Below are 25,542 nucleotides of genomic sequence, written 5' to 3' on the forward strand. Positions count from 1 at the left end.
CAGAAAGATAAAGGGACCTGCCCAAGGTCGCACAGCTAAGAGGTCTCTAGATTCCCTGACTCCCAATCTGGTGCTTTTTCTACCATCCCACACTGACAAATAAAATATTGCTTCTCTGTTTCTGTAATATTGCCAGTGTTGTAAAAATATTACAACCCCCACTCCTCTGATCAAAAATTAACCACTCTTTATTGAAGAGAGATTTTATGGTATGGAAGACTGAGGAATATAACACTCTTGATGCAGGGTGGGGAAGGAATTGACTTAGGGATGCAACATTTTTTGAGAGACGTTGAGTTAGTCATGCAACATGCAATTTTGGTACCAGCTGATTACTGAAATATAGAAAATAAGGGGCAGGTTGGAGAAAAGCAGAATTGTGAAATGACAAAATTATTTGCTATAATTGGATTGGTCTGTGGATGGGATAAAATTTATGAAGAAGGGTAACCTTTGCCTGCCAAGACAAGGGTAACATGATCTCATGTGCAGAATAAAGCTAATTATCACCAAGGAGGATCTCTCTCTCTCTCTCTCTCTGTTTGTTGTTGCCCTGGGTATTGTAAAACTTTCTATCTACCCATCTATCTTTATTTTTTTCTTGGAGCACCCTAGACAACTTAGAAACCATTGCCAGGGAAGTTTAAGAACATAGAAGTACAGATAAGTCTATGGAAGAATTCGATTCTAGCTTGACATAGAAAGCTCATCATTTATGAGCATGTCTTTTAAAGAGAATGTATTTAAGATTGTGAATGGAAGGGTGATTTCTGGGTAGTTAGCAGATATAAAAATCAACCATCCATGAGCACAACAAAACAAAACAAAACACCGATCCACAAATGAAACACACTACCAGCTCACTGACATGTAGTTAAACGATGAGTCCAGTGCTGGCCTTTGAGGCTCTAGACTGCTCATCCACATCCTTCCCTGCCTTGCTTTCTATACGTTTGACCTGCTTGTCCTTGGCTTTCCTGCCAGATCATCCTAATTGCCGGGCCCAGAACAGCTTCTCCTACGACATCTTTCAAGGCAGCTTCCAAATGCTTCTTCCTCCTTTCTTACTTTTCAAAAATTTTAAAAAGGACGGGAAATACAAAAGATAGTCTAACAAACACTTGTATACCCTCCACCCCAAATAAGTGCCAACATTAGTTCTAATGCAAATATAACCAAAAGCATACTTACATTTACTTCCAACTCCTAACCTTGCCTGGATCATGATGACCAGTTCAGTGGTAAATTAATGGGGGATGGGAAGTCTGCATTTAAGAATGTGTACATTTAAAACCAAAATTAAAAACAAATACTGGTTTAGCATAGTGAAGCTTTGCCAGTCCAGATGAATTTTGGGGAAGGACTGAATTAGTGAAAAATCTGTATCACACTCCTTTTTGTGATGACGTGTGAATATGAAGTTTAACAACTTACAGAAACATATAAATAGGAGAAAGTCAGCAAAAATTTTCCTAATAAAGTTGTTTTTAAAAAGCAAATCAAAGGCATAATTTTTGATGTGCTTACTGATTGCTTTAGGCAAATGGATTCAGACGTATTCAGAGTATTCAGTACTTTGAAACAGTGAGCTTTTGAGAAATATTTATTGAATGAAGGCGTCCTCTTTGCTAGGCACTGCGTTAGGTTGTTGGAAATACAATAATAAGAAAGCTCTGAGCTCTTTATGATGGGACTTTGGTCTAGAAAAAGAGCTTCATAATTGGGCAGTTATAACACAACGTGGTAAATAAACCCAGAAAGGCAGACAAAAATTGCATTTGAAAAAAGTGTGGTGAGTTTTCCTGAGCATTTTTCATAAAATTTTATATTTACACTATTCATTTATAGTGTAGGTCTTTTGTGCCAGCTAACGTCTTGCTGAATTTATTACAAATGAATAGAATTATAGGCTTGAAGATGGTTTACCGTAGAAGGGTAGGAAAGAATGTGTTTTCCCCTCTTCCCATATTTGTAGTGTACAATTCAATAGTTTTCAGTGCCCTAGCACTGTTTTCTAAAAAAGACTAGTCTTTCTCCGTTGAATGATCTTGGCACCTTTGTTGAAAATCAGTTGGCCCCGATATGTGGGTTTATTTCTGGACTCTAAAACTTAATCCATTGATCTATCCTTATGCGGATACCACATGGTCTTACTGTAGCTTTGTAGTAGGTTTTACAATCAGGAAGTACGAGTCCTCCTACTTTGTTTTTCTTTGTCCAGACCGTTTGGCCACTCTGGGTGTCTTGAATTTCTATGTGTACTTTAGGATCAGCTTGTCAGTATCTCTAAAGAAGCCAGCTGGGATTTGGAGAAACTAAGATTTTTACAATGTAACTTAAAGATTTATTATTTAAAAAAACCCCAAAAAACACTAAACGCCAAAGGAAACTTAAAAAAAATTTTTTTTTTCAACGTTTATTTATTTTTGGGACAGAGAGAGACAGAGCATGAACGGGCGAGGGGCAGAGAGAGAGGGAGACACAGAATCGGAAACAGGCTCCAGGCTCTGAGCCATCAGCCCAGAGCCCGACGCGGGGCTCGAACTCACCGACCGCGAGATCGTGACCTGGCTGAAGTCGGACGCTTAACCGACTGCGCCACCCAGGCGCCCCGAAAGGAAACTTAGAAATACCCTGTGGTTTTACACTGCCAAAGCACCCCGTTCATCCGTTAATGAACTTCGGGTAACGCAGCACAAGGTTGAGCAGAAGTCCTTCTCTCAAGTTAGATGCACGTCCTGCAGAAGTCACCAGGCTTCTCTGAACCTATTTAGCAATCTAGTAGAAAATGAGATAAGTTGGACTACATTAAAATAAGAACGGGACACTACTCGAAGAGTGAAAAGGCAAGTCACAGGGGGAGAGAAGAATCCGCAAGATGTCTTTCTGGCTAAAAATTTGTCTTTAGAATGATGAAGGAGTCACTAAGGGCGGACCACCCAATGGAAAGGTGAGCAAAGGAGCAGACGCTTCACAAAAGAGGAATTAAAAGGAGGGGTTGTGGGAGGGGGGGATGGGCTAGATGCGTAAGGGACATTAAGAAATAGACTTCCTGAAATCATTGTTGTACTATATGCTAACTAACTTGGCTGTAAATAAATAAATAGTGCCCACCTATACGCACCCCCGCCAAGGATATATTTTACTTCAAAAGTCCCAGGACCTGTGAATATCACCGCGCATGGCAAAAGATATCTGGATGAGTCCTACGTGCAATCGCATGTGTCCTTGTAAGAGGGACACAGAGGGAGCTTTAGCACAGATACACAGCAAACGTGGCATAGAGACAGAGGCAGAGGGTGGAGTGGTGCGGACACAAGCCAAGGAAAGCCGATGGACACCGGAAGCAGGGAACGGATCCTCCTCTAGAGCCTTCAGAGGGAGTACAGCTACGCTTGGTCCCTCGATTTCAGGCTTCTGGGCTGCAGAACTGTCCATGAATAAACTGGTGTTGTTTTAAGCCCCCAAGTGTGTGGCAATACACTAACAAACCGCCTTTATTCATTGCCAGGGACAAGTACCTGAAAAGCAACAATGGGATGCCTCTTCTCGTCCCGAGAAAGCTCAAGTCAAAAAGACAGATAATTGTCAGCGTTGGTGAGAATGCAGAACGAGCTGAACACTCATACGTTGGGGGTGGAGTGCACATTACAACCACGTGTTTCAACTGTCTGCGGGTATCATCTAACGCTGAATAGATGCTTATTCTATGACCCAGTCGTCCCACTTATTGATCACATACCCAGGACAAATGTGTACTTTCACCCCAATCATGAACAGAAATATTCATAACACTGTTTATAATAACTTCAACTTGGAGATACGTCAAATGTCCATTAACAGGATGGGTAAATACATGGGTAAATACATTCATACTACAAAATACTACACAGCAACAAGAATGAGTATTCACAGCTTCACAGAGCAACAGGGATTATTAATCTCACGAACGTAATGGTGATGAAAGATGCCAGACACAAGAGAGTATATACGGCATGATTTCATTTATTTAAAAGTTCCAGAAACAGGCAAAACTCATTAATAGTGTTAAAAGTTGGGTTAATAGCTAACCTTTAAGAGGGATAATGAGTGGGAGGGGGCATAAGGGGCTGGATTAATGGAAGTTTATTTTAATAAAAGGAGATAAAATTAACAGAATCCATCCTGGGGCGCCCGGATGGTTCAGTCGGTTAAGCGTCTGACTTTGGCTCAGGTCATGATCTCACACTTCATGGGTTCGAGCCCTGCATGGGGCTCTGTGCTGACAGCTCAGAGCCTGGAGCCTGCTTCGGATTCTGGGTCTCCCTCTCTCTCTGCCCCTTCCCCACTCATGCTCTGTCTCTCTCTGTCTCTCAAAAATGAATAGACTTCAAAAAAAAAATTAAAAAAATAAAACCCATCCTAATTTATAGGTGTGTGTGTCTCATCCATTTATTCATGTATTAAACATTTATACTCATTGAGCTTCTGTTATTTGCCAGGAGCTGTTCAAAGCCGGGGTTATAGCAGTAAACATGACAAAGTATCCACCTTCATACAGTTGACATTCTAGTACTTTCTTCTCAAAATACGAGACTACACTGTTACATTGTTGACCCCTGATGATTTGTAGCTCATGACATTCACATCGTTGGGTAGTCCTTTCCCACATTCTGGATTTGGTCAAGTCATCTGCTTTAGCCGATGAGACACAAAGCAGAAGCTTTGAGGAGTGCTTGCACACTGGGGCTTTAGCTCTTGGAAGGTTTCCTTTCTGGAAGCCAGCTGTTCTGCTGTAGAGAAGCTCGGACTTGATGGCTAAATATTGAGAAGCCACATGGAGGAAGTGCCTGGAAGATGAGAGTCTGACTTGGACATTTCAGCCCCAATCAAGCTTGCAGCTCAACGAAACCACGTAAGTGACCTCAGCTACATCATGTCTGGCAGAGAAACCACCCGACAGAGCCCAGTCAACCACAGACTTGTGAGAAATAATAAATTGTTGTTCTTTTAAATCACTAAATTTTGGGGTGGTTTGTTATACAGCATTTGGTAACTGCAACAAATAAATGGGTGAGTAAATAAATAAGGAATAAAAGTTCTGAGTGTAATTTGAGTTATAAACAATTAAACAGGGTCATGGCATGAAGAACGACAGGGAAAAGTCAGAGAGGCTAATGTGAGCACATTTTAAGACTTTAAAGTCCCATGTAAGGTACTGCTAGGGTGCTCTATGCAGAAACAGAGGAATTAGCTGTTTCTTGTTGAGAGTGTTGGATAGTATGGGGGATCAACAATAGAGAAAAAACACTGAGATTTAGAAGAGCTTGACTGGAGTTTAGACTATTATTGACCTTGGCCAGAACACTGGTCTTTTGTGAACTTTGGTTTCCTCATCTCTAATACGGGGATAATGACACTTGTCTTGGCTACCTTCCAGGATTGCTGGGGAAATTAGACTCAGTAATGTTCGCGAAAGTACCCCGATATTTAAAAACGTTATTGAAGTGAATGCATTTGTAAGAAAAAAAGACATTTTGATCACCCATTTGCTTTCTGAAGCTTCTGCTCCGTCCACAAGATGATGCATGCAAAGTCAGTGAAACAAATTTTATTGCCATAACCACAGCCTGTCTGCATATTCTACCGTTTGGTCTATGTTACACATTAGCTTTTTAAATTTATTTAGCATCCATTTGGAGCATAGTTCTGTAGTTTTGAATAATCCAAGAAGTTGTCACTGTTAATTTCTCTATCATATTCTCTACGCTGATACCGAAGAAAAATACCAACGAACAGCCCTATTATGCAAAAAGACACACAATCCAAAGCCTCTATCCCATTAGGAAAAAACTTGACGTGTGTCATGTCACGTTAATAAATACTGCATGTGCAAAGTGTACCTTGTATTGAAAGTAAATTCCCCCATGGAAAATTGATTTGCTTTAAAATTTTAATCTACATCTTTTTTCTTCTATAGAGCACAGTGAGGGTTTTTTTTTTCTTTCCCTTTTCTTCTGCAAAGAATAGACATTTGTACAAGAAATGCATCATTCTCTAAACCAAACAGCAAAAAAGAGAAAATGCAGAAGAAAGGAGGTAAGGAGAAATAAAAGAGAAAAAATAACAAATTGGTCATTAAAAGGAAAAAGATGCACAAGATAAAAGAGAGGGAGGCAGGCGGAGCGTCTACTATATTGGGCTTCGGTGCAGATGTAAGTATAAAATGCTCCACAAGTCCTGTAATTGAGAAAATCTATCAAATGTCCTGACAGCTGCTCGGGCATTTCCAGAAGCGATAAAACTTGAATTTATTTCACTCCTAGAAAAGGGGCAGTATCACCTTCTGGCGGCTTTAATGAAATGCCATAAAATTCTAGGAAAAACTGTGTTGTAAAGTCATAAAAAGGTAGTCGGAAGTGGATTGTTGGAAATACCGCGGGAGGGGTTGCTGTGTCTGAAGAGTGACCAAAGTGGATCCGACGAGCAGGTGATTGGGGCTCCTGGATGTTGGAGAATGTGCCGGAATGTGCTGCGTTGCTGCACATTCCCCGACACCTGCTCTCCGATCTTGGCTGTGGCTACGTGCTTGCTGACTTTGCCTGCGACACCGGGACTAATAAACCCCTTTGGAAGCTCACCTACTCCATTTGTATTTTGTAGACGTGAGCCCTAGGAGTACGCTCACCTGTGTTTCTTCGGATAGACACTGTCTAGTAAACCATAATGGGTCCTCCCCACCATAGGGTCACCTCTCCTGGCTGCAAACCTGCTGGGACAGGAGGCTCCAAAACCTACTGGTTCTGGGGACAGGGTTTAGTGACACTCACCTTCTGCTCTAGGATCTGCTTATTCAGGACTTGGCCAGCACTTAACCCCCCAATTTCCTCTGGCCTTGGTTCTACTATCTGATATTTCTGGAGGTCTGCTTTTTCTCCCAGATGATGAGTAACCAGGAAGGCAAGGATTGTCTCAAAGTTTCTTTTTCATCCCTTTGGCACCTTGCCTCACACTTTGCACGTAGTAGGAACTCATTATATGTTTCCAAGGGGAATACAATTTCTTTTCTTTTTTTTTTAAGGTTATTTATTTATTTTGGGAGACACAGAGATAGTATAAGTGGGCGAGGGGCCGAGAGGGAGAGAAGGAAATCCCAAGCAGGCTCTACACCGTCAGCACAGAGCCCGACGTGGGGCTCAAACTCACAAACCATGAGATTATGACCTGAGCCGAAATCAAGAGTCGGATGTTTACCACCCAGGTGCTCTGAGAATACAATTTCTTGAGAGCTTCGGGTTGTCAGGTAATGTCTTCTATTATCCAACCACTTCTATGGGTGAATATTCCTCTACAGAAGCACAAGCTAAATGCATTTAAGATTATAGTACACAGAGAAGTTACAAAGTACCGTACTTTATGTTTTCAAAATTAGGTGTTTTAATACAGTCACATTAGATCTCTATAAAGAATTCTATTTCTTTAAAAAAAATTTTTTTTAATGTTTATTCATTATTGAAAGATAGAGAGAGACAGAGCATGAGCAGGGGAGGGGCAGAGAGAGGGGGAGACACAGAATCCAAAGCAGGCTCCAGGCTCTGAGCTGTCAGCACAGAGCCCGACGTGGGGCTCGAACTCACGAACCGTGAGATCATGACCTGAGCCAAAGTTGGACGCCCAACTGACTGAGCCACCCAGGCTCCCCTAAAGAATTCTATTTCAAAGATAAACAAACACGGCTCCAAGTCTTATAGTAAATTTCTTTGGTCCATCAGGCTTTGTGCAAAGATTGTGAAGTTAAATTGTAAACTCTGAGAATAAGAGTCTTAAAGTGAGGGGTTTCCATGTCTTAAAGATATGCCCAAGAGATAATATTCAAAAATGAGGTCATGAAGAGAAAGATTTTCCAAATGGCAGCATCTCTAGGAAAAATTTAGCAGAGACCTCTTGAGAGACTGTCCTAATAAAAAATTATTAAAAAACAAACTAATGGACTAAATGAACAAAATGTAAAAAATGATGATCTCGGGACAGTGCAAGCAAGTGAGAAGATCAATAAGGTTAATGAAGACAAAGAAAATAAAAATGAATTGTGAAGTTCGAAAGTGGCAATGGATATTTCTTTCCTTGGTGAACTGATGACCTTGGGCCCATGGTCATCATGGGGAAATCAAGGGGAAATTTCCGCCGTGCAGGTTTCACTGCAGCCATAGGTTAAAGGAATATCGGTAAGGATGTCACTCTTTGGAAAACCTTGTGAGCACCATCATCGAGTTATGACTGTCGCTGGAGCAGCGTATTCGATGGAATAGGATCTAAATTTCCCCAAGGCAAGAGCGAGTGCTTGGAAGCCAACGAAGTTTAGTGACACCCTTTCATTTTTCTACGCTCAAGTCCTTTGTCAGCTTCAGAACTAGGAAGTCAGCTATTAAATTAGAGAGGAAATCACGCCAGACTCCAGATGTGGCTGCTTCACCCTCCTGACTTTAGTCCTGATCCCAGCTCGTTCACACAGGGAGACACCCCTCCCCAGCGGAGAACCGCTGCTCAAGGGGCAAGGGGTAGAGGTGAATGAAGTCTCTTTAAAAGTCCTGTAAAAGGTAGTAACAATTTTATTTTACGGATAATTGATCCTAGCTCTAAGTTCCAATGACCTCCATTGGGTCATTTGCGCAGCTATATTTAAGCAGTCGCCCCTGGTCCTGCAGCCGTCCTGTCTCCTTGGTACAGAATCTATCCCTATGTATTTGCTTTCTGTTTTGGGGTAAAGCCCTCCCTGGTCGTCTCCTTTCACCCACTTTTGGTTGGTAGAAAGCTTGAATTGGCACCAGCTGGGAATTACGTCGAGAGCAACATGGAAGGACCTTGAATCTCAGTTTTTAGAGGACACTGAGGGATTAACTGAGGCTCATGGTGGAAGATGGGGGGGTGGGTGTTGGGCAAGCTGGACTAAATTCTTGCTGAGGGTTTAAGGGCATTTAAGCCCAGTCACCCTGGTCTAGGTGTGGGCTGGTCTCCAGGGTGATCCTAAGAGGTCACAGGTTATCACTGTCCCACTATTAGACTCCACAAGTCACCTGCCTTTCACACCTGGCGATGAGACTGGGGATACCTGAAGGGTGTGAGTGCTGGAAGCTGCTGTTTGGACCAAGTGAAAATGAGCGAGTGCTTTCAGGGAATCTCCCCCGGAGCCTGCGGCCCACATAACTAGAATAGGTTTTGTCAGGCGGGAGACCCGTCATAGAATATGATTGGAAAGGACTGAGCTGTGGCCTGTATATAGTTTAAGGGTCCTACGTATATATTTTTAAAATGTTTATTTATTTTTGAGAGAGAATGAGAGAGAGCAAGAGAGAGAGAGAGAGAGAGAGAGAGATTGAGCGCACAGGGGAGGGGCAGAGAAAGGGAGACAGAGGATCTGAAGCAGGTTCCGCACTGAGAGCAGAGAGCCTGATGTGGGGCTTGAACTCCTGAACTGTGAGATCATGACTTGAACCAAAGTCAGACGCTTAACTGACTGAGCCACTCAGGTGCCCCTAAGGGTCCTACATATTGATCAGGAAGTTTTCCTTAGAGCCATAAACTCTCCTCTGAGAATTGTTTGGTCAAAGAGCACCCTCTTTGTTGAATGAAATGATAATAAGTACCCAGATCGAATGGTTCCTTCTCACATTAACTAAAACAAAATGGACAATGACAACAAAAAAGGTCACATGCAGGTTCTAAGTGTTTTATGCTGACCAAGCATGGTAGGTCACTTCTAAAATTCCCCAGACGAGATGGTGCTTTTTGTTTGGGCAAGGATATTAGCATTATTTGAAAAGAGTCTTTAGACTATTCTAACAGTTCTAATTGGCATTCTACTACGAATAAAAACCACACATGATTCTCTGAAGTATTTTTTAATAATACTCTTCACCTTGGCAGTGTAGATAAACTTCAATTTCTTTCATTCCTTCTAAAAGGCAGAGAGGGAAGGAGGGAAGGACAGAGAGAAAGTGAGAGAGAGAGAGAGAGAGGGAGAATGGCAATGAGAATCATGAACAATTTTAGTTCATTCGGAAGTCGAGGAGACATATTTTTCAAATGTATTCTCTAAATCCAGATTCCTGTAACAGATGCTCTCATCTCTCAAGCTCTTTTCATCTGTAATTCAATTTCCTCCTAAACGTGATGCTGACATCTGTTGTAATGCAGATATGTCCTCAAGTACCTGCAATTTCTCTGTCAAGCTCAGTGTCATGTTAAAGAACTGTGAACTTTGCAGGGCTTGGGAGCAGACAGTGGAATCCACAGGGCTGCAGGCAGAAAGAAATTTAATGTCTCTTTCATGGTTCTGATGTTTCAGCATCTTTTCTTCTGACACTGAAGCTCTCCTTAAAGGTTTTCAAGGGAACATTAAGTGTTTATTTAATAGTGCAATTGATTGTTTCAGCTTCACTTCTGGAGCCACCTGAAATCAGCACACGCTAAGACTTAGCAGGGAGGCAGGGACTCGGTCTTCAGATTCTTCCTGACAGGGTGGATTAGATAAATTACCACACAATTCTCTAAAGTATTTTCAAAACAAAGACAAAGCACTGCATGTTGCATTTAAAGATGCTGATCTTTGTCCTCTTTCTTTTTTCATTCCCTTCCCACAGCATTACTATAAATCAAGAGCCTTTGAGGCATGGATTGAGCTCAATCATTCCATCATTAATTAATTCATTAAACAGATATCTGTCGAGTCTGTTCCGTGACCGCTATTGTGCCAGGTGCTGGGGATGGAAAGGTTGATGTGACACAGGATCCATTTTCAAGGAATTCCAGCAGCATTTTGTTTTGTTTTTTTTTTTAAAAAGTACAGAACCTCAACCCAGCCTCCAAGGGGGGAATGAAGACAGCTGTATGCCAAAGGAAAGTTCTGAATTCTGACAAGAATACAAGCCCGCTGTTGGCTTAAATAATTTTCTTCTAGCAGGGACTTGTTTTCGAGCTTCCTAGGAAAGTGGGAATCTTTGCTCTGTGCCAGCTAATTTGGAGCTGATAGCGATGGGGAAGAGTGGAACGTTCCTTCGCACCCTTTCTGCGTCTCTCGCTGCAGACAATCAGCTGACATCTGAAGCATGACACTTGATTATCCATGTCATTTCTGTAGGTGGCTTTGCCAGGCCTACGTTAGGATCACGAAATCATTCAGGCCTTTAAAAAGGTTTGTCACAGGGGCGCCTGGGTGGCGCAGTCGGTTAAGCATCCGACTTCAGCCAGGTCACGATCTCGAGGTCCGTGAGTTCGAGCCCCGCGTCGGGCTCTGGGCTGATGGCTCAGAGCCTGGAGCCTGTTTCCGATTCTGTGTCTCCCTCTCTCTCTGCCCCTCCCCCGTTCATGCTCTGTCTCTCTCTGTCCCAAAAATAAATAAACGTTGAAAAAAAAAATTAAAAAAAAAAATAAAATAAAAAGGTTTGTCACAACACTTAACCTGGACATCTTCTCTACCAATTACCATCATTTCGGTTTTTGTATGACACCATCCAAGGGCTCGGCGGGCTGTGCGAACGCGTGGTTTGTGTCATTCCATGCTGACTTAGGGCTGAGTCTGGCTAGGACAGCCAGCGCAGCTGTGACTGGCAGTAGTAAGAGACAGGGGATAGGACTGCAGGCTGCAGCCACACAGCTGCTTGAAGGTTGGTCTCGTGTAAGGGAGAGACAAAGGGGAGTCTGAATTATTCATCGTAATTTCTCAGCAATTTCCTTTAACTAAGATATTGCAGACTGTTAGGCCTGGGCTGAACCTGGGCCACAGATGTGTTATTATTGGGCCTGTACTGCATTAAAATTGTGATTTTTTAAAAATTGGTTGCCAGCACATAAACCCTGGGAGATTTCACATTAAAGATCTATCTTCCACTAAAAACTGGAACGTTTAGAGGCGCCCGGGTGGCTCAGTCAGTTAAGCATCTGACTTCGTCTCAGGTCATGATCTCACGGTTCATGAGTTCGAGACCCGCATCGGGCTCTGTGCTGACAGCTTGGAGCCTGGAGCCTGTTTTGGGTTCTGTGTCTCCCTCTCTCTTTGCTCCTCCCCCACTCCTTCTTTTTCTCTCTGTCTCTGTCTCTGCCTCTCTCTCTTTCTGTCTCAAAAATACATAAACACTAAAAAAATTTTTTTTCAATAAAAAAAAATTGGAACATTTAGCAACACAGGGCCTACATTGGTGGCAACAGTGAGCTATCCACTCGGATGGGACATCCATTTTCCATATGACCTCAGTTTTTACTCCTCTTAACTGTCTCCCACCCAGCTGGCTTCATTATTCAGCTACCTGCCTGGTCCCCTGTTCTACATGGATTAGTTCAACAAAAAGTCTCTTGGGTCAATTGAAAAGTTTTCATTGGGTCACTTCTCTGCTTGTAAGACCTTGCTAGGAACGGTGGGAAAAGCAAAAGATATTCCTGCCCAAATGGGGAAGAAGAGATGAACATGTGCAATAATGAGGGACATGGCTGAAAGACCACAAGTCAACGTCAGAATTCGGAGAAAGAGATGCCACGGATATTCTTAGTCATTAAGCTTCTGTATTTGATTACTTCCAGTTTCCAGAAAAGGAGAAAAACCATTTCTCTTTCCTGCAAAAGAAATTCTTAGGAAGTTTAGAATGTAGCCACTTAACCCGTCTAAGTGCATGAGGCATCTGTATTCTGATCGCATTTTCAAGAAAATCTCTTTGTTAGGCAGAATAAGAACCCACATCCAGGCAATCAGTATCACTCACACCTGAGAGAATATAAAAAGAAATGACGCTCAATAGACTACAGAGATTTGGAAGAAGGATTAATACCACTAGCTCCATTCTGCAACTCTTCGAGAGCCCACACGGAAAAGCTCATGCTTCAAAAGGATTGTCATTGTTGAGAAAGACCGGGGCCATGTTTTTAAAATTCTAAGTTTAATTTAATATCGACTCTCTGGCTAGACTTGTGGTCTGGGTTTGCTTTATGAGAGGAAGGCTGACACAGAAAGCAGGAAAGGTCAAGGTCTTATTGGCATTAAATAGGGAACAGTTGGCTACTTTCCCTAGGAGCAAACTCATGGCCCATTATGCCACCGCTTTGCTCATATTTGAAAACAAGAACTAGTCAGCACAGCGGGACAATTTAAAGACACTGCCGATGGCTGGGAGATTCCAGTCTCTCGCGTGATTCAGCGCATACACATACATGCACGAGATGCCGTGCTTCTGGTAATGAATGCTGATCAGTGAGGACACTGAGCAAGTGGAACGATCAGTAAAGACCTTGTTTGAGTCTTAATAAAAATGAACATTTATCGACCACTTATTATGTCTTAGACACTGTCCTAAGTGCTTTGTATGTATTATTGAATCCTTACAACAGCCTTACAAAGTAAGCTCCATAATACTCCCATTTTACAGATTCAAAAAAGGAGGCAGAGAGAGGCTAAGTGAGTTCCCCGAGGTCACCAGCGACCCAGAGCACCAATGGGAGGTGAAGTCAAGTTTGAGGCCAGTGTGTATGCCATTAGCCACCAGGCGATACTTGGGTTCAGGGTGCCTTGCTCTTTCACTGTGGGGATTACGAGCCCTCAAACTTCTGCTTTTTAGAAGAAATTGGGTAATGTTAACAGTCTGGGCGTTCGTGAGTTTATAAGTAGCCCCCCAGACCGAGGAAAAGACCACAGTCCTTTTCTTTCATTCCACTTCTGGACATCGCAGGAGAAAATCACAACATCAGGGCGAATGGTTTCATACAAGGACACCGTAAGCTCAGAAAGAGGTCCCAGAGCTGCTCAGCGCTGCTTGCATTCATCGGCAGGGGGCCAGCACAACTGCTGTCCCCAGGTGCCAGGCTCTTAGGCTGCAGTTCCCACCAACCCCTCTAAGATGACAGACCTCGGCAGAAGACCCTTGCTCCAATTCGCTGAGAAAATGAGACCAATGTGACATGATCTAGCCTCTCCTTCCCTGCTAGGATGCCCTGTGTGCTCACTCCTTCTTTACTTCAGCCCTGTTATCTCAGAGGGAAAAAAAGCTCCAGTCTTCCCATCAGAGACTGACCCTACTTTTGTGCTCACCACCCCCTCCCTGCGGCTTCCGAGGCCTGCTTCTGCAGTTACCTCTGGCATTTCTTGGCTGGGGAGTCTTTCTACCCTCTGTTGATCCCCCCTGGGGGTGAGGGGGTGGGCGGTGGAGTGAAGGCAGGGGCCTAGTGACTAGGAGCTCAGCTTCTGGATCAGGCTGCCTGGCTATACGCCCATGCATTAGTCACTGCCTGACCTCAGGCACGAAGGCTCAACTTCATCTTGACAATGGAACCGGTTGGGAAGCCTAGCATGGTCGAGACGACTGAGTGAGAGCTAAGTCGTGCTGAGCGCCGTCCGCATCCTGGATCTCGCTACTTCCTTTCTGTGTCAGCGTTCTTCGCTTCCTCCCGCCACCAGCTTTAGGCTCACAAACGTCACTGCAACCACTCTAGGTGACACCACTACTTGCCCAGTTGGTTGAGCGTCGGACTCTTGATTTTGGCTCAGGTCAATGATCTCGTGGTTCGGGGGTTCGAGCCCTGCGTCAGGCTCCTGCTGGCAGCGTAGAGCCCGCTTGGGATTACTCTCTCTCCCTCTCGCTCTCTGCCCCTCCCCCAATTGGGTGCACTCTCTCTCTCTCAAAATAAGTAAACTTTAAAAAATCGGTTTGAAAAAAAAAAGAGGAAGAAACTTTAGCAACAGCAAAGTCTAGGTAGAACAGTGGAGACGTGCCCATGGGCTCTCAGGTCAGACCACCGGGCACCGCCTATTGCCCTCTGTGTGACCTCAGGGAAGTTCCTTAAGGGCTCTGTGCGTCAATTTCTCATCCGCCTGTGGAGTTGTTGAGAAGTCTGAAATTAGTGATTCTGAACAGAGTGCTCAGAAGAGGGCCTGTTCCAAATAGGCATTGAGGGAAAGGGTCCTTGTTATTATCAGAATTGGCACTTTAGAGACCTTTCTCATGTCCCGTATCAGGAGATCAAGCAAATACACAGACTTGCATGAATCTTAACGTCACAATCAGATGCGAGGGATCAGAGTTTATCGGCAAGAAGCCTGTTTACTAGATAAGGAAGTATGGGGCTATAGAAGGTTAAACTCAGAATAATAAAGTGCTGCAACACAGACTCCTTCCCAGCAGCTATGGCCCAGGAATCGTGATTAAGTCCAAAATTCTTACCAGCTGGACTGAAAGTCCTCCTGCCAGTTCCATCGCGACTGGTTCCGCCAAAACTCTGATCATGTGCCCCTTAAAGGAAGTTGGGAGCACAGGCGCAGAGCATAGAAAGCTGAAGGGGCTTTGGGGGATCCTGGCTTTGGGGTACCTTCCGGTTTCCACCGGTGAGCACAGCGCGCCGTGGGGGTTGCGGGCCGGCTCCTCACTAGGAAAACAGCGGGGTTTTAGACCCGGGAGTCCCTCTTCCGGACCGTGAGAAGCAGAGGCTCAGAGAGACATGTGCTGTCTGTGGACTCCTTTTGTGTGCATTTCCTGGGTGGTTCTTGCGTCTTTCATCTCAGTTACTGACTCAGCTTCACCCTGCTTAGCTTGCAAGACCTTTCAGGGAAACCAGAGCGCGAGATGCCGGTGCTGCGAGTGTCACCTATGATTAAGGAGCCGGAGGGAGTGATTTATGTGGAAAGATTAAAATCTCTCAATGTGGATGGCCGGTGCTGCTCTGACTGAGTGGGGCTTCAGGCATTTGCCAATTGCCCGGGCGGAGTGCCACAGGCTTCCGTCGTGGTGGGACGGTTGAAGGGTGATGCGGGTGGCAGAACCGTCATGATGTTAAATAAAACAAGGCGCTACTTCCGGAGGAGCGGCAAAGACCAGACTGAGACAGGAAATTCTTCTGCGGCTCTTGTCAGGCCACTGGATATCTCCGGAATTTTCTACACGTAGAACTTGAAGCTCCCTCATCAGAGAGACAGTTCTCAGTAGCTCTTACCTTTTTCCCCTGCAGAGCCCCCTCGCCCCCATTCCTGGGGCTCCCTTTGCTTCCTCCCACTGTCCCTCCACTAAGGCCCCTACCCTCTACCCCCAGTCTTTCCCGCTACCCCTTTGCTCCTCCCCTCCCCAGAGCCCCTCTTCCACCATTCCAAAGAGAGTTCCTCTGTGCCCTGATTTTAAGTGAGGACCACGGGCCTAGAGTTAATTGGATAAATTCTTTACTATTCAACTTTAAGCAAGATAATTAACTGAGTCTCCCAGATAACACTGACCAAACCCTTCGGAAGTGTTGAGACTTTTCAACCCCGGATGTGTGTGTATGTATGTGTGCTTTCATTTGTGTGTATAAACAGAAGCAAGGGTGCTTTACAACAGCCTGAACATGACCTCATGTAGGTGACAGTGTATTCCCAACATGGCTAAGCAAAGATGTGTGGTCATTGACTTAATTGGAGTGGTCAAGGAGTGCTTCTTAAGGAAGTGATGGTGAACATCAAAGACTGAAGGATGAGTCTGAGTTAGCAAGGTGAAGGGGTGAGGCGGAAGAGAGAATTTCCTGAATGTCGACAAAGAATCTTGTTTTGCTGTAGCCTACCCCATGTCATGATTTGGACAACGTGGTCACTATACCATTAACTATAATAGACAAAATACACAAATGGTGTCCTAGCCATATAGATTTTCTTTTTCTTTTTTTTTTTAATTTAATTTTTTTTTTTAATTTACATCCAAATTAGTTAGCATATAGTGCAACAATGATTTCAGGAGTAGATTCCTTGGTGCCCCTGACCCATTTAGCCCATCCTCCCTCCCACCAGCCCTCCAGTAACCCTCTGTTTGTTCTCCATACTTATGAGTCTCTTATGCTTTGTCCCCCTCCCTGCTTTTATATTATTTTTGTTTCCCTTCCCTTATGTTCATCTGGTTTGTCTCTTAAAGTCCTCATATGAGGGAAGTCATAGGATTTTTGTCTTTCTCTGACTGACTAATTTCACTTAGCGTAATACCCTCCAGTTCCATCCACATAGTTGCAAATGGCAAGATTTCATTCTTTTTGATTGCCGAGTAATACTCCATTGTATATATATACCACGTGTTATTTATTCATTCATCCATTGATGGCCATTTGGGCTCTTTCCATACTTTGGCTATTGTTGATAGTGCTGCTATAAACATGGGGGTGCATGTGTCCCTTCAAAACAGCACACCTGTATCCCTTGGATAAATACCTAGTAGTGCAATTGCTGGGTCGTAGGGTAGTTCTATTTTTGTTTTCTGAGGAACCTCCATACTGTTTTCCAGAGTGGCTGCACCGGCTTGCATTCCCACAGATTTTCTTTTTCTAAAGAGCAAGACAAAGATAATCTATCTATACTTCTTCCCTTGTCCAGTGGCCTTCATATGGCACACTAAGCCGTTTTCAGTATTCTCCTGACCCATCCCTAGTGGGCCTTGAGTTCTAGCCTTTATAACTCCCAGATCACATCATTCCCTTTTGGACCTCTGTACCCTTGAACAGTCTTTTCTTCTGTTTCTGGATTGTCCTCCACTGTTCGGATTTGTCTGTAAAGCTCTTGACTTTTCTGCTAAGACCTGCCTTAAAAATCACCTCCTCTGGGAGGCCCTCCATGATCCAGTTAAGGGCATCTTTATAGCATTATAGTGCCTTATACCTGTCTCTATTTGGAACATAGGTCAATATCATGCATATTTGAATATAAGTTGCCCCTTCTGGCCTGTGAGTATGTTCGATTCTTTTTTTGGATGCTCAGTGCCTAGCATCGTGTTGGGCATAATGTAGGTGCTTAATAAATGTTTGTTGAACCAATGGATAAATTGCAGTATACATATGCATATTCCATAACTACAGTGTGTATGTATAAACACTCATGGATTAGCAATAAACTGAAGCTCAGAGAGTAGAACATTTGGACTTTCCGTTTTGTTGGGTAATTGAAAAAACACACAAACATTTAATCACTTAGCTCCAAGTAGTATAACTATTTTTTTTTTTAACAGGCAAAATGCAGGTGTCTCTCTTTAAAAATAATTTCCTTAAATGTGATAAGATTTATTATTTTTTTGGCTCATATCTGTTAGGTTATTATAGTGTTTTAAAATATCTGGCTTAGATCACTTGAAATTCTGAAATTATACTTTAAGCAGCTATTAGCATAATGATATTATCTATTAATAGAGATTCCTACAGGAGTTAAAGGTACCTGCAATTTACATGAAATCAGAAAACTTGGTGTGATTGGTAGCATCACAACAAACCCAGCATGACTATTGTAATGACTACATTTCCCATCACTGTAATTATCTCCTAAAACTTTTATTGGGAACATTGATTGCCATTTGCTCACTCATTCGCTTTGAGAAAGTGGAATGGTGAACAAGTGCCAGGAGCGAAACTGTAGCCGTACGGGTCCTCTGCAAAGTACCCACTAGAGGACTACAGAAGGGTTTGCCATTGGCCGGGAGAGCTGTGTGACCCGTCCGTGTTCAAAATAATGATGGATTCCACATTTCTTCCAATTACCAAGAATTCCAGTGAAGAAGATGAATGAGACATGGCGATTTTCTAAGAGAAACTATGAAATGATAGTTTACAGTTGAAGAATATTTGGCAAAAATGTCTTGTGTTCCCTTCCCCGGCATGGTGCATTCTGAAGGTTCCCCTATTTGAAGGAAGGTAGGGATTCACCTTCTTCGTTCTCTCTCTAGGTTTCTTTTTAGATTATGTTTTAAAGTACTAAAAAATTAATAAAAAACATTTAATGGAAGTATAGTTAGTGATTCTTGAGTCTGTCCACCTGTCTCGGTCTTCTGTGCCTGGTCGGTAAGCCAGGCGACCGTCGGCCCTCCCCCAGACCAATGCAGCTGCTTGCAACTGCCCTTCCCACTTCTAACTGTGCCCAGCTCTCCAGGGCACTCTCTCCACTGCGGCCAAAGTGCTCCTTCTAAGTAGCAGATCTGATCATGTCACTCCCTTGCTTAAAGTACCTCTCTGACCCCCCAAATCTTTATCATGGCTTATAAGGCCTCCATGATCTGATCCATGGGTAGCCCTGCAGACCTACACCTCAGCACGTCCCTGTGGAATTCACACACTCCAGGCACAAGGGACCACCGGGGCTCCTACTGGGCTCTCGCTCCTGACCATGGCCTCCCTCTCCTGTCCCTCCTCAGGCCAACTTCTCATCACCAGGATAGACGGTCCCCTCTGCACTCCAAGGCATCCTTATCACACTGTCCCGAGGCTGCCTTTTGACTGGTCTGTTTCTGCCACTGCTCTGTAAATTCGATGAGAGCAAGACTGGGTCTGTCTGGTTTGTCTTGTATCCTCAGCACTGAACACGGAGAGATGGCAGCCAGGCACGGCTAAGAGAGGGAGCCACTCTGTTTCCCAATCTTGCTGGTTGTTGCCTTTAACTCAGGTCGAAGACAAAGCGTGCGTTGAGCCCCGGTATCTACTTCTAGGTATTGCTTCACACTTGGCCTTGTGCAAGTGGATTTTCCTTCTGGAAGACGGCTCAGAGAACAGAATGAAAAATAAGGCTGTGGTTCTAATCAGGTTGTTGTGAGGACAGAAAATGTAAACGTGGGTGATCAGGTTCAGTCTGTTTCTCCCAGACCCCGCAGGAAGCATTCACAGGCCGGCAGAGCGGAATTGGAGCGTGTGCGCGCGCGTGTGTGACGTGCGCGCGCGTGTGTGACGTGTGCGCGCAGACCTGGCTGCATTGTGTGGCCGCGCCCGACGCTAGGTTAGCTTTGTTGGAAACTAATGCCTGTGAGTTCTTCAGATAAAGCAGTTGCTGATCTCTGCTTTCTTTGCCAGAGGATGACCTATGCGTGTTAAATGGCGTGTGTTAGAAAGAGAAAAGCTGCAAATCTTAGAAGGTTACCCTGAGATGCCTGATATCTACTGTAGCCCAGATTTTATGACTCAAAAGGTTATTTAGTCTCATGGAACATGGCTATATATGTGTGTACATGTTGATTGGCATTGGACCAAACCAATTTAGAAGAATGTAGCTTCTATCAAGAAATGAGATTGCAGAATATAAGAAAAGGTAACCGGGACATACAGTGGTGGGTAGGTTGTACAGATCTCCATTTCTTGGCACATATTAAAATTAGTTTGCGTATCACGTCTTTTTTTTTCCCTTTAAAAAAAATGTTTTTTCTTAAAGTCTCCCCAAGAGCTCTCATTGAGGCTTCTTTGGAGGTGAGCTATACAAACTGCTGACTCTCTTCTTTCTGTTACAGACTAACAGATCATCGTGGAAATGTTTTCCTGCCGTTGCTTAACCCTGTGCAGACACCTTGGGCCCCCTGGCTCCCTTTGTGTAACGGATGGCACAAATTGGGTAATACATTTGAACAAATCTGGCTGATTCCTGCCAGGATGCAGACAGAATAAGCAGCAAAGGAAGTCTACAAAATACCTGTTTCACTTCCTCTCTCCCTTCTCCGTCCCTTCCTTCCTCCCTGGGTCCACATAGTCCAATGCAGAGGCTTAGCAAGCACCAGGCATGTTGGCTTCCTGATAAATCGCAAAGCAAATAGATGTTTCATTTGCATTTTTTCTTGGAAAACAATCAGGTGGTACGAGCCTGCCTGGGGTTGCTGGCAAGAACGTCAGTGATTGTTTAGCCACCCAAACAATTTCTTCTTTCTCTAGTTTTCTGCTGGGCGCTTTAAGTTGTATCTTGCTCCTTTAAGCAAAATAGCTGACTTGACTTGTCTCTGACTTCTGGGAATAATTGAATTCTTATGGCAGGGGCTGAGTAACCGGAGAGCAGCAAATGAAAATTTCACTCTACGACATACCCACACTCTTCAACACGCAGACGTGTGGGCTCGTCCACGGCGATCTCTGTGGTTCGGAGAGACATTTGGGGGAATATCTGTGTACTATTTGCCTTTCTCATTTTCCAACCAATCTTAGGGAGGGGTGGTCAATGCTCTAAAGCTCAACAGGGGGGTTGAAAGATAAACTTTGCATGATCGAGGAGCGTGTGGAGTTTTAGAAGTTGAGAAGCACAGGGGCGCCTGGGTGGCGCAGTCGGTTAAGCGTCCGACTTCAGCCAGGTCACGATCTCGCGGTCTGGGAGTTCGAGCCCCGCGTCGGGCTCTGGGCTGATGGCTCAGAGCCTGGAGCCTGTTTCCGATTCTGTGTCTCCCTCTCTCTGCCCCTCCCCCGTTCATGCTCTGTCTCTCTCTGTCCCAAAAATAAATAAACGTTGAAAAAAATTAAAAAAAAAAAAAAAAGAAGTTGAGAAGCACAGTGATGAAGAGAGGTGGGTCATTTAGTGATTTATCCAACCTGCACTTTTATGGAAAAACTGTGCCTTGGTAGAGAAGGAATCAGAAAGGCGAAGAAACTAACGTGAATTGGATGCTCAGTTATGCTCAATAATTAATTTGAGTGGATTAGCATATTTAATCCTTGCAACAAAGCTGTTGTCCCACCTATTTTACAGATGAGGAAGGTAAGGATTAGAGAGATCAAGTTTACTTGTTAAGTACACCCATCCAGTAAGAGACAGAATTAGTACCTGAACCCAGATTTCTCTGATGCCCAATATAGCTGCAATTCTATCACTTTAAATTATCGGGATGGGGGGGGGGACCTCCAATGTATACCACTGTGGCCCATGGGGTCCCTAGTCCACCTTATCACAGCAGTGTCTTTCTCCTGCTGCCTTGCCTGTCTGTCTCTGCTGCTCTTAAAGCCTCATCGGTGCTAGACAGTTCTGGGGAATTCTCTGAGCACCACAGGCCATCCTTACCTTTGGAGGTGTGTTTGGCTTTAGCATGTATCCTTTACACAGAATTAGGAAGGAGCACTTAAAAAAAAGATTATTTATTTATTTTTATTTTTAGATCTATTTTGAAAGTTTTATTTATTTATTTTGAGAGAGACAGAGCCAGCCTGAGAGGGGCAGGGGCAGAGAAAGAGGGAGAGAGAGAGAGAGAGAGAGAGAGAATCCCAAGCTGGCTCTGCACTGTCAGCACAGAGCCTGACATGGAGCTCGGACCCAGGAACCATGAGATCACGACCTGAGCTGAAATCAAGAGTCAGTCGCTTAGCTGACTGAGCCACCCAGGGAACCCTGCTGGGTGATTTCTTGAGCTCACCCATTACTTTTCTAACCATTTAGAATTAGTTTGGGTATCTACACTGAGTCATCAGTCAACATGCATTTTTGAAGGCCTTTCAGAGTAAACCATAGTCGTTATCTGCCTGGGAGATACAGGAAGACTCTCACTCCAGTTAAGATTCACGAACAGCCTAACAATCTAGTTGGGGAGATAGACAAGATACATATCTATCTCTCTGTCTCTTTTGATCTCTATCCCTATGTCTGTATATATGTCATTGACTATAAAATTAAAGCAGTGAGAACATTTCTCAGGGCTTCAAACACCTGCTAATCAAGAAAATGAGTAAATATAACCAGGAGGTTTGGAAAAGACTTGAAATTGAGCATATTCTTTTTAGAACCTGATAATGCCTGCGTATTAGCTTTTCATGAGGACCAAAAAGGGTTATTCTCTTTAAAACACACACACACACACACACACACAAAACAAAAAAACCTCCTCTTTTGTACAACAGTCGCCTGAATAGTCAGGAGTTGGCAAGGTCTTTTCTGATGTTTATTGGAGCAGCTGTGGAAATAATTTTGTACCTTGGATTCTGTGATTTATTTCCATTATGAATAAATTTGGAATTTATTTTAAGGCTTTCAAAAACTGGGAGTGCTGTGGTCTCAGAATTATTTTTTATTAAACATTGTCTCCCTGGCTGCATTTCAGGTGCTGGCTGAATTCTGCACCGTGGGCTGTGTTAGCATCAGAAATGCCTTTGAATGATAATAATTATAATAATTACATATATAAAAAGGATGGAATTGGGTTTCAGTTCTATTCGGCTGAACTTGATATTTGACTTTACTGACTCAGTTTTGGCATCTTTAAAATGAAGATAATTGATAAGTACCTTGTTAGCTCTGAGGAGTGGGCATGATTGTGCTTGAAAAGAGACTCGAACCCTTGAATAAATGTGCCCTGAATGCAAATTGTTACTTATTTCAATCAATGTGTTTTACAGGTTGACATCTTGGACAGGAAGGAAATCGTCCCTATACTTGAATTCAAGACTGACTTCCAAATGAGAACGAAATCAACATAGTAGACAAGGAGGCTGGGAAGATCTGACTCTCTCCAGAAGCAGCATTGCCACCTTGCTGCCACTGGGAACTAGAACTGCTGTCTTTCTCACAGAATCTTATTCTCGAAAGAGAAGTCACACTTTTTGCTCTCGGGGCAGAGCCATGTATCCCAGGCTCTTCCTTTTTTCCTTTGCCCTCTCGCCTTTATTCAAGCTCATTGATTCTTTGTTTCAGTGGGAGCTTCCAAGAGAAATGGAGTAAATCATTCAGCAAGGGGAAGACATCAGCCATCTAGAATCCTCAACATTAATTTAGAATTCACTTTTATATGGTTTAAACCATGAATAAACAATAGACAAGGGATGGGAGACTGAGGGAAGGAGAAAGGTGGATCATCCAGTGAGGCTCGTGGAAACAAACGAATCTACTGTGTCCACACTGGCTCAGTACAACTCGTTTCTGGTCTCCAGGAGCTTAGAGTCCAGTTGGGGAGAAAAGACATACTCATCATTTATGAGACACGGTGAGAAAGTTTATGGCTGCCACCAAAGCGTCACTTCTGATCCATCTACAGACTATGGAGCCCCCTTTCTTGACTCCCAAGGGACCCGGAAATCTATACACAGCCTCTCTAACTGTCTAGGAGAGTATGCTGGTGGCAGAAGCACCCCTTGACTGGGTGAGGGGAGCCAGAATTGGGCTTATCTCCTATGGATGCTAGGTCCAGCAGAATGAGTCACTGTAGGGGATGGACCCTCTTCCCGTTCAATCTGCAGCCACTTCTAGTATCACAAATGGGTTCTCCAGTGCTTGGAGATGATGGGTCCAGATTCTTTGTCTAAGAGTCCTGACCTCTTTCCTTCTCTGCTCTCCCCACAGTTTCCTTCCCAGGGTCTGGAAATGTCTTCTCACACTCCTTTAAAACACGGTTTATGACATCCATGTTCCTGGAAGAATGGGGAGCCATCTTCCTATTCTAAGTGTGCCTACTTTGTTGATGGTTACTCTCGTAAGGACTACCACGATGACATTCTGTCATATGTTTTGTCAAAGGGCAGAAAAACAGAGAAAAGAAAACATAAAAATGGCCGATTAGCAAGTAAGCCAGGAAATATGTGCTGAGCAGCATATGACAAACGTTTTCATGTGCTTTATTCTATTTCGTTTTCATGATAAAGCCCCCAGAGTAGTTGTTATTCTTCCTACTTTATTGAGCAGAAGCCTTAGGGTCACAGGAGTTAAACCACTTGCTCAAAGCTGTATACATAATAGAGCCCATAATGCATATATTTTCTGTTGCCCAAGACACTGTTCCTTCTACTGTACCATGGCTGGCTTCTAGGTCAAAAGAGGAAGAACTTCCTGTGGGTTAGAATGTCCTAGGGGTAGGTTTATGAGGAGGAGGTATTTGAACTGGCTCTCGACTGAATTATAGGCTCTGGCTAGACAGTGGAAGAAGGCAAGGCTATTCCTAGACTTGGAAGGATTAGGATGACTAAAACCACAGGTTGAAAAAAGTGGAAGGTGTATTTGGAAGACTGTGTGTAGACTGTTTTGGCTGGAGAGGAGGGCTCATTCATATAATGAAATGGCACCCAGCCAAAGAGACAGGAACAATGAAGACTGCTTTGCCATTGTTGTGATTCAGGAGTTTCAGGCACCTCTGTTAAATGAGGATAAACAGGGCTGACCTTCCCTCACAGGCAGTCTGGGATTCTGAATCATCGGTGACTGGGAAGTGGCATGCTCCATTATCTGAGGCATGATATTATATCCACCAGCTATTTTGTGCAGTTGAATTTTTGTTCCATTGAAATGATTCTCTCAGTGTGAGCTCAATAGCGACGGGCATGATGGTGGTTTTTCTATGTTGCCAGAAACTAGGTCTGAATTTCTTCCAGCGCCTCCTGCTCTAAAGCACCTCTTATGATTAATTAACCTTTTGTGGAGTAACTAGGACATCTGTGTGGGATGAGATGTACTTTGGTCAGACTTCAGTTTTCAGTTGTTCGGCAAGAGGATAATTAATTATAAGAGCTGAATCTGAACAGAAGACTTTGGAGGAAATCCAAATGAAGCAAAACATCTAATTATCAATGAACAGGAGTATTTTTTTTATTGTTGTTGTTGTAGAAGTGAATAAAATAATATAAATAAAAGGTAGTAACAACTTAAGATGCTTGCTTGGAGTGTACATGTAATTCAATAAATATTTGTTTTTTGGAGATAAAGTATGATGAACTCACCATAACTAGACAAATACGAAACAGGGGCCAAGTTAAGTGTCTACAATAATATGTATTCCCCTTAGAGAGAATTGCGTTGGCTTTAACAAGGGTATATCTAGAATCACCTGGCTATCATTACTACTGGCAAATAACAGTAAACACCTCTTGTCTACAGAAGAGGGT

General features: G+C 43.5%; 1 long non-coding RNA gene across 1 annotated transcript in view; it reads left to right on the forward strand.

The window, feature by feature from the left end:
- LOC124515333 (uncharacterized) overlaps positions 1-25,315 on the forward strand; it is an 84,304-nt gene extending 58,989 nt beyond the window's left edge. Inside the window, exons 3-4 of the long non-coding RNA XR_006962793.1 lie at positions 20,220-20,320; positions 23,071-25,315. This is a non-coding gene — a long non-coding RNA (uncharacterized LOC124515333). The remainder of the gene's footprint in view (positions 1-20,219; positions 20,321-23,070) is intronic.
- The last annotated feature ends 227 nt before the right edge of the window (positions 25,316-25,542 follow it).

Source organism: Lynx rufus, unplaced genomic scaffold, assembly GCF_022079265.1.
Source record: "Lynx rufus isolate CCGP_SWC_20201006 ecotype Redwood Valley unplaced genomic scaffold, mLynRuf1.p SCAF_2, whole genome shotgun sequence".
Taxonomy (NCBI): Eukaryota; Metazoa; Chordata; class Mammalia; order Carnivora; family Felidae; genus Lynx; species Lynx rufus.